At 42.0% G+C, this 17,899-nt stretch overlaps 1 long non-coding RNA gene across 4 annotated transcripts in view; it reads left to right on the top strand.

The window, feature by feature from the left end:
• Nucleotides 1-17,899, top strand: part of LOC148364948 (uncharacterized) — a 49,917-nt gene that overhangs the window by 19,598 nt on the left and 12,420 nt on the right. The window contains exons 1-2 of one of the 4 annotated variants that reach the window (XR_015850451.1): nucleotides 3,918-4,066; nucleotides 8,691-11,038. The exons of the other annotated variants lie outside the window; for them this stretch is intronic. This is a non-coding gene — a long non-coding RNA (uncharacterized LOC148364948). Of the gene's footprint in view, nucleotides 1-3,917; nucleotides 4,067-8,690; nucleotides 11,039-17,899 lie in introns of those variants that run through there. 4 annotated transcript variants of the gene reach the window in all.

Below are 17,899 nucleotides of genomic sequence, written 5' to 3'. Positions count from 1 at the left end.
GGTCAAATATGACACCTAAATTTTTGACTGAGTCACTCTGGGTGATTTTACATTTGTCATATTCAGAGGCGTTTTTGAGAACAAGTCAGATGGACCAATAACTAGCATTTCGGTCTTTTCAGAGTTAGGGTGCTGTCATGATTACCCAAGTGGAGTCACCTGGGGTAATCATGTGGCGCGCTGGAATGTGCTTCCTGATTGGTCAATGCTCCCCTTTTAAACGCGTTACGCGGAGAACTCCTGGTCGGAGGATTTACTCCTGTATTCGTAAGACACTCCCGATTACCTGCCTTGTTGTTTACTTGATTCTGCCCGTCTGCCTTCGATCCGACCTGCTTCCGTCCACGCTACGATCTTCTCTTCAGTCCTGGTAAACTCGACCTGCCTTCGTCCCACGCTACGATTGATCACGTCTCCCGCTAACCCTTACGCTTCCCCAAATAAAGAATTGTACGAACGCTCTGGGGTCTCCTGCTCTGTTCTGGTCGTCCCTGACAGAATCCTCCGACCAGAATGGACCCCGCGTTCGTACATCTGCCCCCTGACCGCTATGAAAGTCTGAATCAGCAGCGCGATTCCTGTTGTGCAGTTCGGCAAGTCATTTCCGACGTGGCGAAATTGGCTAAGGCACCTCCGGCCGTATGACTGCGCAATGACTCCCATGCCTGCCTGTTCGACTCCCATGCCTGCCTGTTCGACTCCCATGCCTGCCTGTTCGACTCCCAAGCCTGCCTGTTCGACTCCCAAGCCTGCCTGTTCGACTCCCAAGCCTGCCTGTTCGACTCCCAAGCCTGCCTGTTCGACTCCCAAGTCTGCCTGTTCGACTCCCATGCCTGCCTGTTCGACTCCCAAGCCTGCCTGTTCGACTCCCATGCCTGCCTGTTCGACTCCCATGCCTGCCTGTTCGACTCCCATGCCTGCCTGTTCGACTCCCATGCCTGCCCTGATTTTGTCCCGTCTTTCCTCTCCTGTCTTGTCTGTTCCCTTTCCGCTCCCCGGAGTCCGACTCTTCTGAATCTGACCCCCCCTGAGTCTGGACTCTTCTGAATCTGACCCCCCCTGAGTCTGGACTCTTCTGAATCTGACCCCCCCTGAGTCTGGACTCTTCTGAATCCGACCCCCCCTGAGTCTGGACTCTTCTGAATCTGACCCCCCCTGAGTCTGGACTCTTCTGAATCTGACCCCCCCTGAGTCTGGACTCTTCTGAATCCGACCCCCCTGAGTCTGGACTCTTCTGATTCTGCCTGTGTTTCCCTGTGACGTGTCTTGGGTTAAATTTATTTTTATTATTTTTTCTGGGGGACTTCTGGAGCCGTCCCTTGAGGGGGGGGTTCTGTCATGATTACCCAAGTGGAGTCACCTGGGGTAATCATGTGGCGCGCTGGAATGTGCTTCCTGATTGGTCAATGCTCCCCTTTTAAACGCGTTACGCGGAGAACTCCTGGTCGGAGGATTTACTCCTGTATTCGTAAGACACTCCCGATTACCTGCCTTGTTGTTTACTTGATTCTGCCCGTCTGCCTTCGATCCGACCTGCTTCCGTCCACGCTACGATCTTCTCTTCAGTCCTGGTAAACTCGACCTGCCTTCGTCCCACGCTACGATTGATCACGTCTCCCGCTAACCCTTACGCTTCCCCAAATAAAGAATTGTACGAACGCTCTGGGGTCTCCTGCTCTGTTCTGGTCGTCCCTGACAGGTGCAATAAGTTGAGTGACATCCATTCTCTTATCTCAGTGAGGGAGGCCTCCAAATTTCCATAAATTTCCACAGTTGAGTGTGGCAGATTCCTCCATCGGAAGATATAGTTGAGTGTCATCTGCGTAGCAATGAAAACTGATATTATACTTGCGAATGATATAAACTAATGGAAGCATGTAAATGCTGAAAAGAAGGGGGCCAAGTACTGAACCCTGCGAAACACCACAGGTAACACTAAAGGGCTCAGATGTCACCATATTTAACACAGTGCGTCCTATCTGAGAGGAAGGATCTGAACCATATGGGTACGGTTCCTGGGATACCAATCCATTTTTTCAACCGTTCTAGTAAGATATTATGGTCCACAGTGTCAAAGGTAGCACTAAGGTCCAGCAGCAGCAAGAGTGATGAAGCGCCGCAGTCCATTGCCAGTAGAAGATCATTGGATACCTTAATCAATGCTGTCTCAGTAGAGTGGTTAGTGGTTGTCAGTCATAGTGGTTAGTGGTCAGGACCTTGCAATATTTATTGCAACTCACCAGCAACAGATTTATCCCACACTTAAAGTGTAACAAAAATAAACAGTAAACAATACAATAATATAACAATCAGCAGAAAACATTAAATGAGTTTAATAAATTAAATCTTATTCTTTTCACTTTAGTCAACTGTAAAACAGAAGGAATTTCACAGAAATAAAGTAAACAGCTCAACAATATAAAGTGTGTTAACACTGCAGTGTAAAATAAAAAATCAAACACAACATGAAACACTGGTCAAGCGTCAGTCGGCAACTGCTCTTTAAATATTTTGTTTACAACAATAGTCAACTGTTAAACAATATAAATTGAGTTTCATTCTGTAGGGTTTATCACAGAATCTCTTGTCAGATAACTGCGCAAGTAGACTTATGCTCATGTACTTGAAGGAATTTCACAGAACAAAAGTAAACAGCTCAACAATATAAAGTGTGTTAACACAACAGTGTGAAATTAAAAAATCAAATACAACATGAAACACTGGTCAACTGTAAATCGGCAAATGCCCTTTAAATATTTTGTTAACAACAAAAGTCAACATTAAAACAATATAAAGTGACTATCCAATTCCTCTCTTTACATAATGTTATGGGCTTAATAATTTAAGAACCACTACAACCATAATGACACATTGTTACTGAGCATGCACGATGTGTCCCCTAAAGGTTAGTTATTTGTTATGGTCTACTTGCGAGCAGTAGTGGGTAGTAACGGAGTACATTTCAATTTGTTTTAACTTGGCCGGAAGTGTCTCACCCAGAAATAAAACTGTGTGGTTAAAGTCATGTGGAAATTGGTTACTACTTTTGTTTGAGTGCCATGCTTTGAGACACGAGACAGTTGATATAACAATTGACTGGTTGCTTTCTCAAAATGCACATAATTGTTAATTATAATGAAGCAGGGCCTTTGTATCATTGACATTTTAATTGTGGTGTGATTGCATTCAATGCAGAAGATGGACTTTTCTCAAAGCTCCTGGATAGTGGGATTGACACATTAGGACACAGATACCTCTCTGTTCCTAATATCTGAACAAAATGAGGTGGGAGTCATGAAAAAGTGTCTTTGTGTCAGAGGGTTGAAAAAAAGGCCTCCCAGAGTGAAGTTGTTGTCTTTCAGGCCTCTAGTGGACATGTCTTCGAGAGACACAGCTGTGGCTCCGTGCCCACTTGCTCACCACAGGGCAGTTTGTTGTGTCACAAACTGTTTGTCTATAGCCCGTTTTAGATGCTGAGCTATGAACAACTCCATCAGACATGAGAGTTATTTTGCAGGCAGGTTGGATTTGTCAGATAAAATTACGTCACTGTTTTTATATGGCATATCAAATTTCAGAAGTAGTCTCTGTGGTGTTTGAACTCGAATCAACAAGGTGCAAGAACATCCTGTGTTATGTAGTTACATGTCTCCTGGGAGTGCTTCTGAGATGAAAGGTTAGACCAGTCAGACAAGTGGTGAGCTTCGGTACAAACAAGCCATATTCCGAAAATGCAGGGTGCAACAACTGCACGCTTAGATCGGCATGTGATGATATGCACTCACTGCAAGATTTGTTTCGTTGGTGCTGGCTGCCTCAGGGTTGGGGGTGGGAAAGATTCTTTGGTCCAGAAGAATGTGACCTTACTTGAATGCTGCCCACATTGACTCATTGACACCTGTGTGGTAGATGAATTCAGGCAGAGGTGCAGTGTTGATCTCATGTTGCCCAATCTTTCTGTTGATAGAATGACCTATTGCCTGTGGTTCGGTTTGTGGAATTCATTGTTTCCTCCTGTGATGAGGTGGGATTTCTCCTGTTTAGAAGGAAGGAATTTCACAGCCCGGTAAGTCAAAACTCATTGCTGTACCAACAAATGGGTAAGGGCATCCAGTGCATTTAGAATATTTCCAAATCAGGGCTAACCTTAACAAGCAGAGGTCAATGAAATAATCAGTAGACAGCAGAAGATACATGTCCTGTGGTTTGACCTAATGCAGTTTGGTCTTCCATGCAGACACGGCTTAGACCAAGGGTCGGGGAATCTATGGCTCATGAGCCATATATGGCTCTTTTTGTGAGTGCCGTGTGCCCCGGAGCCAAAATTGATACAATGCAAATTTTATTCATATCGTTCAAAATTTGCGTGAGTGAAGCCTATTGAGCCAACGCTGAGATTGATGACGGTACAGTCCGGTATATGCAGGGCACATTTTTAACTACAGATTACAGTTAAGGAATCTTTTATATGTAACGTCACAAATAATTGATTTTATGATGAATATCCACAGAAAAAAAAAATACGCCAAAACGCCAGGGGAGCACAGAGGAGAGCTATTGGGTTGGGTGAGCGGTAGGGGATGAATAGATCTCTGCAAAGAGCGCAAGCACCCCCCGCGCCGTCTGCACTGAAGTTAAATACGTTGGGATCCTTGTTTGCAGAAATTTTGTGATGTTTTTACAAAATAACTCTGCTTGCACTTTGCTTTGAAACCAATTATTTATGAGAAAAGGAGGGAAATTTGAGCCTCAAATATCTTAAGTACGGTATTTTCCCGACTATAAGGCGCACTCGGTTATAAGGCACACACACCAAAAATAATCCCCCCCCCCGCCCCTATATTTTCCATACATAAGGCGCACCGGATTATTAGGCGCTACAGTGTGAACGTCAACAAAACAGTCAGATAGTTCAGTCAAACTTATTCCTACGGCTCGCAAATAAGCAATTACGTGTCTCAGACGCGTACGGACACACACATACGGACACGGTGTCTGTACGATGTCATCAATCACTCAAATGCGTCATTCCACATATCATTAGGAAGGTTGAACTCTTGGGATTCAAGAAAAGCCAACCATTTCTTAGTTTCTATTTTCTTTCTTGCATGCAACTGTGCCGACAGCAAAGTACGAATTTCATTGTGCAGGGAAACCTGATTCTTAACTGTGCATATGACAATAAACACTTGAATTGAATTGAATTTAAAAATAGACTCATCACAGAAACATATAGATCAGTCTGAAACAAGATACTGGGAAAATATAAAGCGGGGGTAGCTCACCAAAGTTGTCACGTTCAATAATAATACGCAACCATGTTCCTCTTACATCCGAGAGTGTAGTTAATCGAACCGTGTAAAATATTTACACACTCCAAAACACGCAATACTGCCGACAAATAAACGAAAAATCCGCCTAGAAGCATCTGCATCGATGGACGTTGCTTGTTGCTAGCTGTCTGTTTAGCCCCATAATTCCTGTTTACAAATACAGACTAGTAAAAAGTGTTTCCTCCATGCCGTAAAGCAACCTAACGTGTGTTTCACATTAATCTTTCTTGGCCAATTGCCGGTTTTGTTTTGCCCCGCTTTAGGCTATGCGAGCCTGGAAATACTAAAATGCACATGCCTTCTTTACCTCAGAGTAACTTTAGCCAAAAGTGACGAAAAGTGACCGCAATAATACTGACAAATTTAAAAAAAAATCTGCCGAGAAGCATCCGGGGTCGGCAACCTATGGCACGCGTCCCAGCAGTGGCACGCGTAGGGTTAACCAGTGATTTTTTTTTTTAAATGCGCATTTTTACCTGAAATTCAGACATTTTCACTGCGTGCTTTCATTGCGTGCTTTCATTGATTAGCGGGTTTACGGTGAGTGTGTGTCTGCGCGGTGCCTCGCAGAGGAGGAGAGATCTGTTTTAACCCTCCCACAGAAACACTGGCGTGTGATAAGTGAACTAATCACGACAGCCGAATCATGATGGCTCCTCGAGCGGAAAAATCTCGTTCTTTCCAGCCAGCGTGGACAGACGAATGGGGCTTTGTGCAAAAAAAATGACCGTGCTGTTTGTGCATTATACCCCGAGAGTGTTGTACCTCGCATGTCAAGTGTTAAACGTCATTACGAGACAAAATATGAACATGAATTCAAGGACGAGTCTAAAAAGGCGGATACATTAAAACACGCGGCGTCCAACCTTCCCCTGCAAAATCCTCCCCCCTCGCGTGATCGCGCATTCTGCTGCGCTCCGACAAAAGCGATCGCATTCTATATAATAAGTTTATTAAAAAAATAAAGCGAGTTAATTAAAACAATTAAGCGAACGTAGTCTATATAACGCGTTTATTAAAACAATAAAGCGCGATCGTATTCTACAAAATGCGTTTGTTAACACGGAAGAAAAAGTCACCAACACCAGAGACGAATCAATGTACGCTATGATATCCATGATCACAACTAATTGTACACAAATAGCCTTTATTTGATGTACTATAATAGCCATATGTAATGTATTTTATTGAGAATGAAACCCTGGTTGCATTGGATCCCGTGGTGTAAACAACTCTTTTTTTTCATTTAAAATTGGATTTACCTGCCTATACTGTTTGCAAAGTAAGACACACTTTAAAACTATTATGTTTTTTTGGCTTTGGGATCCAACTACAGAGAAATACCTCTATTTTGTGATGTGACTGAATAGGTGTTCAACAAATCTAGTTCGTTTTATTACTACTATTATTATTAATAATAATAGTAATCTTATGAGAAACGTTCTGAAGCTCTTCAAAATCATTGTGCTTACATATTTATGTCACAGCAGGGTACCCTACAAGTCACAAGTCTATATCTCAAACAGGGTCCATATAACAGGGGAGTCAGATTTGGCAGGTAAATTGCCCCGCTTTAGCCTATGCGAGCCTGTAAATGCTAAAAAGGACCCGCCTCCTTTACCTCAGAATAACTTTAGCCAATAGAGACCGATTCAAATGATGATTGACACATTGGTTAAGGAAATGAAACGCTGGTATATATATATATATCCCAGCATACATTGCGGACTACTTCGCCTACGGGGCAAAATCTAGTCGGCGGCTGCTTGCCTTAGACCTTGCGACTCAAGATTAAACCATATATAAGGCGCACTGTATTATAAGGCGCATGGTCAGCTTTTGAAAAAAAATAAAGGCTTTTAGGTGAGCCTTATAGTCGTGAAAATACGATAATTGCGAGAGGGAGACAAGTTTAGAGTGGGATTTTTGGGACACCGGCTTTTGGCTTTATTTTTTTCATAAATCTTATCAGATGTCACACAGTGAAATAAAATGTGCTCAAGTATGAGCTTTTGTCTGGAGAGTGGGTTCAGCAGTTTTGTTGAATTTTGTCTCAAAATATATTCTGCATCAAATGATAACCACTGGTAACATTTTCCATTTAATCAGCCGACCATGAGATTCTAGGAGTGTCAACATGAGTAGGTCAGGTCAGGACCTTGATTCAGCCCTTTCGCTGGAAATTAGCATTTCAACCTAGTGGCTAGAGGTATAGTATAATACGTCTGACAATTAGCAAGCAAAAGCAACAAATTTATACAGGTTCTCCCCATTGAAATTGTTCAGTTAAAAAGGACTTATTTTCTCTATGTGGATGCGTGCGGCTTATGTGTGTATTAAATCCGTTTTCCTCCCGAAATGTGGGGGTGCGGCTTATAATCAGGTGCGCCTTATAGTCCGGAATTTACGGTACATAGAAAATGTGTCTCTACCTAAGAAGTTTTCAGGTTACAAAGGTACTCCCAGAACGAATTAAATCCATAGGTAGATGTGCCACAATATAAAGGAATGAGGCTGTGAATTGCATGTATTTGTGGTGTGGTTTACATCTCAGGAAAACATAATACACTTGGTAAAACCTCACAAAATCCTGTAGCCACATAGAGTATTTGCTGCACAACAGTTTTCCTCAAAATTCTTAGAGATGCCGAGGTCCAGGGTTGGTAGGGTTACTTTAACTTGATTACTTTCAATTACTTTTGGATTTCTCCAATACCAAATATTCTCATAAAAGACAAAAGAAACTAAATATAAATAAAATTACTAAATTTTGTGCATGCTTGGGGAGTAACGGAATACATGGAACAGCAAAAATGAAGTTGGCAAGCTGTTTGGATTTATTTTCATTTTGTTTCTGTCGCATTTAATGTTAGTTTTGCCGGAGATCGAAGAGATCAAAGCCAGGAGAGAAAGTTTACCACGTGTTATGAGTCATAATTTTATTCTATTCTACTTCTATTCACTCTGTGCAATACCTCACACTCCATTCCACCAACTGCAGCCACATCACAACCCAATAGATAAAGAAGATAAAAATAATTTAGATATATATGAACACAAAATATTTACACAACAAAGTGTGGGCATGTAAAAGCAAAAGATATTTACATTGAGTGTTTACTTACAGGGCATCGTAGTAGTGCAATATGCAGTAGTGCAAATGGGCAACATTGAGCAAAGTAAGAATAGGCATGAATACAATTTTGCATTTTTAGTGTGTTTGCATTGGTATTCCTCCTTAAAGAGCATTTGTGGAGAGTTTCGGATTTTTTTGTGCAGTGTATATTTAGCGTGTTGATAGCTCTGGGGAAGAAACTATCTCTGAGTCTGTTTGTTTTTCTTTTGTGTGACCTGTAGCGTCTGCCGGCATCAGGTCAAAGAGGTGGTGGAAGAGTCATCGATGATGTTTTCTGCTCTGCTGAGGTAGCGAGAGCAAGCAATGTCCTCCAAACTGGGCAGAGAGCAACCAACAATTCTCTGGGCTGTGTTGATGACCCCCTAGAGTGTTTTCCTGTCTGCTGCCGTGCACCCAGCATACCCCACCGTGATGCAGTATGCCAGAATGCTCTCCACTGTGGCTCTGTAGAAGGACACCAGCAGCTTCTGTTCCAGATAATTTTTCCTGAGCACTCTCAGGAAATGGAGTTGCTGCTGGGCCTCATTGTGATTGCTGTTTACGTTCCACCGGATGCATAGCGCTAAATCTCCTGCTCGCTGCTATCAATAAACAGCAGCTTGCACACCTTGACGGAGCTTTTATCGTCGCTGACGACTTTAATCAGGCATGCTTAAGGACTGTACTTCCCAAATTACTTCAATACGTGGACTGTGCAAGCAGGGGGGAAACAACACTGGACTATGTATACAGTAACATCAAACATGCGTACAGAGCTTCCCCCTCCCTCCCCCACCTAGCTGGATCCGACCATCTCTGTTTCTTCCTCACCCCCTCACACAACCCCCTACGGAGAAGAACAAAGCCTGTAACAAGGACAATACAAACATGGCCCGAGGGAGCTCTCCCAGAGCTGCAGGACTGTTTTCACCCGACTTGCTGTGAGGTATTTGAACATCATGACTTCCAGGATTACACTGATACTGATCTTATATTAGACACTGTATGGACAACGTCACATTAAATTAAAAAAACCAGGGTCTACCCAAACCAAAACCCTGGATGTACAGTGGGGTACGCACCCTCCTCAAACACCGCCTTCAGGTCTGCAAACAAGGATCTTTACAGCACGACCAGGGCTGACCTGAAGAGAGGCATTAAGGATGCAAAGGCAGCCTACATGAGGAGGATCGAGCACCTCTTCGCTAGAAATGACTCAAGGAAGATTTGGGAGGGTATACAACACATCACAAACTACAGAGGCAACAACCTGGCAACTGTTGGGGCTGATGCTTCACTAGCTGCAGATCCTAACCAGTTATTTGCCCGCTTTGAAGCTAGAAGGCCACCAACAGTCACACCAACAACCAGCAGCAACACACTGACACTTCAGGAGCATGAAGTAAGGCGTGTGCTTAGAACTGTAAGCCCCAGGAAGGCAGCTGGCCCAGATGGAGTACCAGGGAGGGTCCTCAGGGACTGTGCCGAACCGGTGGCTGGGGTCTTCACCACCATGTTTAACCAGTCCCTGTCACAGGCTATCGTCTCACCCTGCTTCAAAACCTCCACCATCATTCCCAAGAGGTCAGCAGTGGAAAACCTCAACGACTACAGGCCTGTCGCACTTACGCCTGTAGTCATGAAGTGCTTTGAAAGGTTGGTGTCCCAGCACATCAGGGACTCCCTACCACCCACACTGGACCGCCACTGATGACGCCATGAACACCCCACTTCACACTGCATGAGCCACCTGGAGCACCGGGGGAGTACATCAGAATGCTCTTTCTGGACTTCAGCTCAGCCTTCAATACCATTATCCCGGAGATCCTGGTGGAGAAACTCTCTCACCTAGGACTCTCTTCCTCCATCTGCTACTGGATAATGGACTTTCTTTCAAACCGCCCACAGTCCGTGAAACTGCAACCACGTCTCTCCCACCCTTACACTGAGCATCGGCTCCCCACAAGGATGTGTACAGAGCCCCCAGCTCTTCACCCTCTACACCTCCAACTGTTCACCTCACAAACACATTTGTTAAGTCTGCTGACAATACTACCATGGTCTGCCTCATCTCTGAAGGGGACGAGGCGGCGTACAGAGATGAGGTGGAGTCACTGACAACGTGGTGTTGGAAAAACAACCTCCTATTGAAAAGCAGGAACCTGGCACCAGCAATGTGTAGAGAGAGTCCATTCTTTGAAGTTGTGGGGACAACTCTGTTTAGTCTCTGGTAGCACAATAAATCAAATTGCTAGATGCGCAACAGCATTAGCATCCATGAGCACTTCCATAAACAATGCATTGCATGTGACGTCACCCGTCCTCTTCAATGCAAGCGGGATATGGTGGTGTTGGACACGGAGATGCATGGAATTTAGTCTGAAGTTTTAATGATCTCACAAAAACATCGGATTTCATCCCAGAAATTGGAATGAGCATTAAGATATGCAGTGTGAACGGCAGCCTCACGGTGTCTTCAACTAACTCATTGATTGACATCACACACAGGGCGCGCTGCACGATAGAGTGTGTCGCACAATTTGAAGAAAATCTGAGACTCATATGTGCGCTCTATAGTCGTGAAAATATGGTAAGTTAAAATAATTAAAACCTTAGTTCACACCCCATTCATATTAACGCAGTTTATAAGTACAAAAACTGCAAATGTATTCCCCCTTTTTGCCTCAAAGGGAGTCTGTAATGAAAAAATAATAGTGATTACCTAATGATCGACAACTGCAAGTTTACTAGCATGCCACTTGTTTTTCAGACAAATTAAACACTTTCCCAAGGACAGATAATTTTTCAGAAATATTTTGCACAATCTGTGACACTTGTCCTTCTTCTCTGCATCTTATGACATTGTTGTTACACACATGTTAAGCAACCCTACAGAGTTAAGTATTGGGTTTCAAAGTCAGAAAGTAAATCTCTGGCAAACATTTATTGTACTACGACAATCCAAACATTGAGCTTCTTTGGCACAGACTCTATTTTAATGTTTGTGGGACGAAATGGATGAGTTCAAGGAATGTTGTACCCGTGCCACAATCACACATTCTCTAAGGGCTTTTTGTCTAGACATAAGTGAAAAAGGACAGAACAACCATTTGCCTTAAGAAACGTACTTGTGGAGAACTAAATACAAGATCGTACTCTAAGGCCCAATCCCATTCCTCTCACTTGGCCCTGAGAACCCTCCAGTGAGGTCCCTCCATAGGGGAGTCCTTTCGGTGAGTGGAGTGCAAAGTGAAGATTGTCCCCTAAGAAAGTGGACGGGACTTGCAAGGTTCCACGCCAGTCCAGTAGATGGCCGTAATACGAATTGGCTGTAGACCTCAATGACGTATTGGCCTACGTCACATGTAAACAACTTGAGTCTCAACCTGTGGTGTGGCAGTTGGAGAGTCTGTTCAATGTTAAAAATGCCCGCTACAGCTGTGTTATTACCGATTGCCTGGAAGCTCATCACCTTTTCAATGTCTCCAATCAACGGAGGAGAAATGCGCGATATCGAAGACTGCTTCGGCGCTATGTAGCACTGATTCATCTTTACAAGGTACGTCCACTCATTAAAAAAAATGACCCGTTCGGTCAAATACAGTAAGGGTTAACGTACAACGCACGTTCACATAACACCCTATGTTTGTGTAGACATAAATGACAACCTACTTATTAGTATCTTAATGCCATTTTATGACATATAGTAGGGGTCTTTAATGTGTGACACAATGAAAAGTAAACAAACACAAGAACAGTCCACCTGACCCTTAAGCTGAGATGATCGTCACCAAACTTCCCTGTAGGACCCAAACACCTTAGTTCATAAGGAATTTAATTCAAAAGAGTTGTCATTGGATATAAAAAAAAGATAATTTCTACATGCTATATAAATGCAGATCATTTCATTTCATTTTTTTCATGATGCATACCTCACAGTAAAAGCTGTCTTTTTCTTTTCTATGCCCACATTTATGTCCAAATTGTTTATCTTATCTGTTGTGTTCCAGAGTGGCCATCTCATAAGCATGGACAGGTTGGAATGTTCCCATCCTGTGCTTATGGTTCGATGTGGAGTCAGAACTCATTCAGGACTTAAGGTTGAGCATGAAGGTCATGTGGGCCCTGCAGGAGCTCCTGAAGAGGGAACAGGACCATGGCTGGAGGTCCGGATCTACGTGTACTGGCTGGCCCACGGTCTGTCCTACCGTTTGGTGTCACGGGTCTTCAGTGTTCCCAGGTCCACCGTACACAGAATTGTCCACAGTTAATATGGAATAAATTGCCCAAAAGCCATGTTTCAGGCTCTGGAAGTCGGACCCACATTTGCATCCTGTGCTTTTCTGCATTAGTATTCAATAAACGTCTTTATTTTGAGTAACACCTTGGTGGTTTATTTCATAATGTGAGATACTGTGTGTGAACTATGTGACTGTTGGACAGAAAACAACTACAAATCACTCTGGGTTAAATAATAGTTTACTTTCAGAAAAACAAACTCACATTGGGCCGAAATATATATACAATTGAGTTGGAGACCCCTGATCTAAGTGAAAAGGAAAGAAATTGTGGACCTACAATGTACTACTTTCATGCGCAAAAACTCTGCCAGGAGATTTCGCAGCCAATTTCCCACCCCCTAATTTACATAGCACCCCTTTTTGACTGTATCTCTCCATCCTAGTGGTTGAGGCCTGGATCTAAAAATTGAAAGGGTATACCAAAGACAACAAATAGTCATGGACCAAAGAATTAAGTAAAGACAATAATATTTTACCCCCTATGATGGCAATATATAACATCATGTGCACTTATGCATGTTGCACTTTCCGTAGCTGCCCTTTATGCTCATAGATTTTCAGATAATGTTGAGAAAGAATCAATGCCAAACATTCAGTACCAAGAATGAAAGTCCATTGGAGGAAATCTGCAGTTAGATAGTATTGGGAAATAGATTTTCCTAAGACACTGTCCTCCTTCCTCCCTACGTCCTCTGCAAGCTTTCTCTTCAATACTTAGTCATACTATAAAGTCAAAGGAGAAAGAGAAAATGTGAATGTATGTGAAGGTGTATGATTCATTTTAAGTGGTTTTCAATTGTCCATGCCTCCATGTGTTCACCTTTAGAAATATGTTTCGTGGAAATCTTTTTTTGCCTTGCTTTTAAAAATCTAATCCGTGTTCAAATAAATGGATGTGAGCACTGACACACACATACGCACACATTTATCGTATGATCCTTCACTAATTCAGACAAAGATATTAGCCTGCCACTGCTCTTCTAAAGCTCCTTGCATGGACTTCCATCGCTTTCCGTGCAACTACTATTCTTCATCTCGCATTTTCAGCATTATCTCTTCTCAATTTCCCTGGCTGCCTCACTTTCCTCTTCCAAGACTCCCTTGGCCTCCCTGTATTTTCTGTCCTTTACTCAATTCTCTCAACCATTCGTTCCCTGCATCCATTTTGTCCTCCCATAAACCACTTAATTTTCTCCCTCCCTCCTTGTGTTTGCCTCTTATTCCTCCAATCCCACTTCTCCTTTTTCCTCTTTCCGACCTTCTACAACTCTTTTTTTCTCCTCCTGGCTTTAATTCTTCCAGCCACTCTCGCTTGTTTCACGGTGCAAAACAATAAATTACAGACAAATTCATTGTACATCTTGTTGTTCTCCTCACCAGATAATTGCATTTATTTAAGCCAAGCGCTGCATTCTGAATCATAAATACAATCTAACAAAGCGATGCATTAAAGCACTCTCAGCAAACTCCAATGCATGCACTTCGCCTACATTGTTTCTGCAAAGGCAAAAACAACAACTTGTTTTACTAGATAGATAGATAGATAGATACTTTATTCATCCCCGTAGGGAAATTTACACTTCCAGCAGTCTACCCCGTTGTTTATTAACAGATGAACATGATGCCCTAGGGGTGCTTGTATCGAAGTGGATGACGTCACGCCAGTCCAAAAATTCGACATCCCTGCGGCAGATGGAAAACTTATCTTTGTGAAAATCCAGGGATACACCACCTCGTGTTAGCAAGTCCGCCTCCTCTCCGATTCCCCCAGCTTTCGTGTCTCTGTTTAGCGGCGTTGAAGCCGGATTGCTCCGGGTAGCTCCGGGTGGCTACACGTACTACTTAGATGTGATAATAACTGTATTTTGTGTACACATTTGAATACAGTTACATTACACTAATTTTAATCAAACAATACTGTTCTTCCAATCTTAGCAAGATAAGCTATTTTTTGAGAATTTCGATTGCACATTCTTAGAAAAAAACGATTAATACAAGTCACGACGTTTTGTCTCTGGTAACAGTTGGAGTTTGAGGCTAACCACAATGTAGTAGTTTAGAGGAATTCAAAATTAATCCTTTAGAAAAAAGTTTTGGTTCAAGAACACCTTAAGTATTCATATTGATATCTGGAGCAGAAGCAGGAAGTATACTTTTTAAATACTACATCTGATAAACTTCACACATGTATACTGCGCTATACTTGGCTATTACTAAAGGAATATACAGAAAAGGTCCAAGATAAACAAAAAGTATTTATTAAATGTTACTAGAATTATACACAATAAAATTGGTCCTATCCGCTGCTGTCGGCCCGATTCAAAGGTCAAAAATTAAATCCTAGGATTTTTTATTTTATTTTAAAAAAAAGACAGCTAAAAAGGGGCCGAATTATTTATTGATAAATTAAATTCTGGATTGCATGTTAAAAATTAATTGTGCTTAGGCTAAAAAAAACGTTTTGTTCTAATTTAATATAAACAAATATGGAAATTATATATTTTCGAACATGTTGCTCGTACTTTAGTCAAAATGTACTTTAAATACATATAATAAAGTATACTCAATAAGTAACTGTATAGTTGTTTCTGTCAGTGATAACACAAACTCCCAACCTTGCAATAACAGAACAAATTAATAGAGTATAGTGAGTACACTGGGAGTTGGACATTGTAATGACAAGATAATCACCAATATTAACGTTTGATATTTGGAGAGAAAAAAACACACACAATCTACCACTGCATTCTAAACGATTTATTTTCTTTCTTCTTGGGTGAGGGTTCTCAATGATCCACCTATAGTACCAGTTGAGACTATTACATACAAACTTTAAAAAGTACCAATCACTGAAAATACATTTTTTGACAGTAAAGGGGGAAACTGTATTACAGAGCATTTTGGCTTTGCTGACAAAACAAATGTTGTTCTCGATTTTGGTGAGTTTTCTGGTCAGCCATTGCGCATATGTAGTACAATGGTGTGCACTAGCAGAACAAAAATACTTTGTATGCCTGCGCAACAAAATATATGTGCGGAAATTAGTTAAGATATTGAATACTTCTGATGTATTAATTTATTGGCTCTACAAAGGGCAAATATTAGTTCAAATACTATCTATATGAACTAATCTTTTTTTTCAGGAGTGCAAGAATAAACTGCAGCCGTTGATTAGTTGGATATTTAACTAAATAGAATTTTACCGCCATTCTGAATAGAGAGCTTGGAGTATGTATATGGAATAGCATTCATCCTGTGCACCCAATTTCACCCCTTTTTTTAACGTCAGATGTTTCTCTCAAATGGGAAGAGCTGTTGCCAGCCAATTTGTGCCATTTTGACTCATTTTAATGGCCTACAGAAATTGTAGTTCTGTCGCTATATAGGCATAGGACAGGGGCCTCTAACCTTTTTGAAGCTTCAAGCTACTTTTTGTTACTTGCTAGCTCAAAAAGAAACCCACTTTGATATAAATTTTTACAATTATCTCGATGGCTTGCTAAATAGCTATGAAGGTAGCTTAATAGCCAGCTAGAAAGGGAGCCAAAATGTAACTTGATAACTAGCAAAAAAGATCAAAGGTTATATAGTTAGCATGCAAACAATGTTAAGATATAGTTAGATAGCTTGGTAAACAGCTAAAAAGGTAAGGAGATAGCTAGCTACAAAGCTACAAAGCTAGTCAGAAAACTGAACTGATGGCTGAACTATACATAGACAATGCATAATCTTTGCAAGAACCTTCACACGATTTAAGTCACCATGGCGTTCCTCGGGCTTCCACTCTTTGAGAAATGTTGGATAAAAATTGGAGGAAAAGGGTGCTTTTTGCTCACTTTTAGTCTCCGTTTTTTGTAATCTTCCTTTTGGTTGCACGAGTCAGCTTTATTGTTAATTATGCAGCATAAACAGAGAATTGAAATTGTGTTACTTGCAACCCTCAGTGTCTACAAGATAAAAGAACATTATGCTAGGACACACAACACATAAGTCATAAAGTGCATATGATACCTTTGTGAACAAAAGTTTTGATTGGTGCCAAAAGTTCTGAGTCGTGCACTACGCATTACAGTGACATGTAATTGACAAATACAAAATACTATCCCTTTAAGAATTGCAAAATGTTTTTATCAGCGCTATTTTTGTGGAAAACCCCATTTGGTCAAACCTCTTCCGGACCCAAGCTTCAGCACCCACCAACCTAATTGAGTTTAAGGTCCCTGCAATAAAGGCTCTCAATTACAAGGGGAAAACAAATGTACATTGGATATTATAATAGGGAAGGTGACAAAGTGTTTGTTCTGGTTCTACAGTAATGCACACAGCGGTGACCTTGTATTGTCAGTCACTCATTTTCATTGTCTTTTCAGGTTTTTTGGCAGTATTTAATTAGGGAAATTACCAGGGGGGTTGCAGTGCCCACCTGTGTACATGCTCTGCCTACCTAAAAAAACTGGATGTAGCAGCGAGGGTCTGAATGAAATAAAATGACACAAGCCAGAAACGGAGACAGGACCCAATAGCGTTCGTTAAACTCAGTCTTATTGAAATAGAGAGCAGTGCTTGCTTTTACGATCCGATGATATTTGGACACAGGTGGCTGATGGCAGGAACGCGGAAGTGGCACTTCCGCGTCAAGTGAGGATAGTCGTGGGTGGGAGGAAAGCTGGTCGGGGACAGGGGAGCAAGGGCGGTTATCGAGTCCAGAAAAAAGTTCGGCAATAAGTATCAGGCAGGAAACAGGGCAAAACAGGTTGATGGCCGGGACGGAAGAGCATGGCAGAAACAGGTCCAGAAACAGGTCGGCAACAGGTAATCAGGCAGGAGAAAACAGAGCAGGAGATTGTCGGAGGGTACGGTGCTTGCCTAGCAAAAGCGTAGGTTCGCAGGACGGTCTGACGCCCGTAACAAGGAGCCGGGGGCATTAAAAAGTGGCAAGGAGCCAATCAGCGACCAGGGCTGTTGGCGCCAACGGGGCAGCCGCAGGTGCCCCGAATCAGTAATCATGACATAAAAAAGAGCACAAAAAGAAGGAAAAAAAGAATATTAAAGGAAAAAAGGAGAAAAAAATAATGAAGCAATAAAAAACAGAAGTATAATCTGGGGAAAAATAAAAAAAAGAATAAAAAAAAATTGAGAAGAACAAGAAA

Source organism: Urocampus carinirostris, chromosome 5, assembly GCF_059441175.1.
Source record: "Urocampus carinirostris isolate Australia breed hairy pipefish chromosome 5, RoL_Ucar_1.0, whole genome shotgun sequence".
Lineage (NCBI taxonomy): Eukaryota > Metazoa > Chordata > Actinopteri > Syngnathiformes > Syngnathidae > Urocampus > Urocampus carinirostris.
Note: the sequence above shows the minus strand (reverse complement) of the source record. Positions and strands in the feature narration are given on the sequence as shown.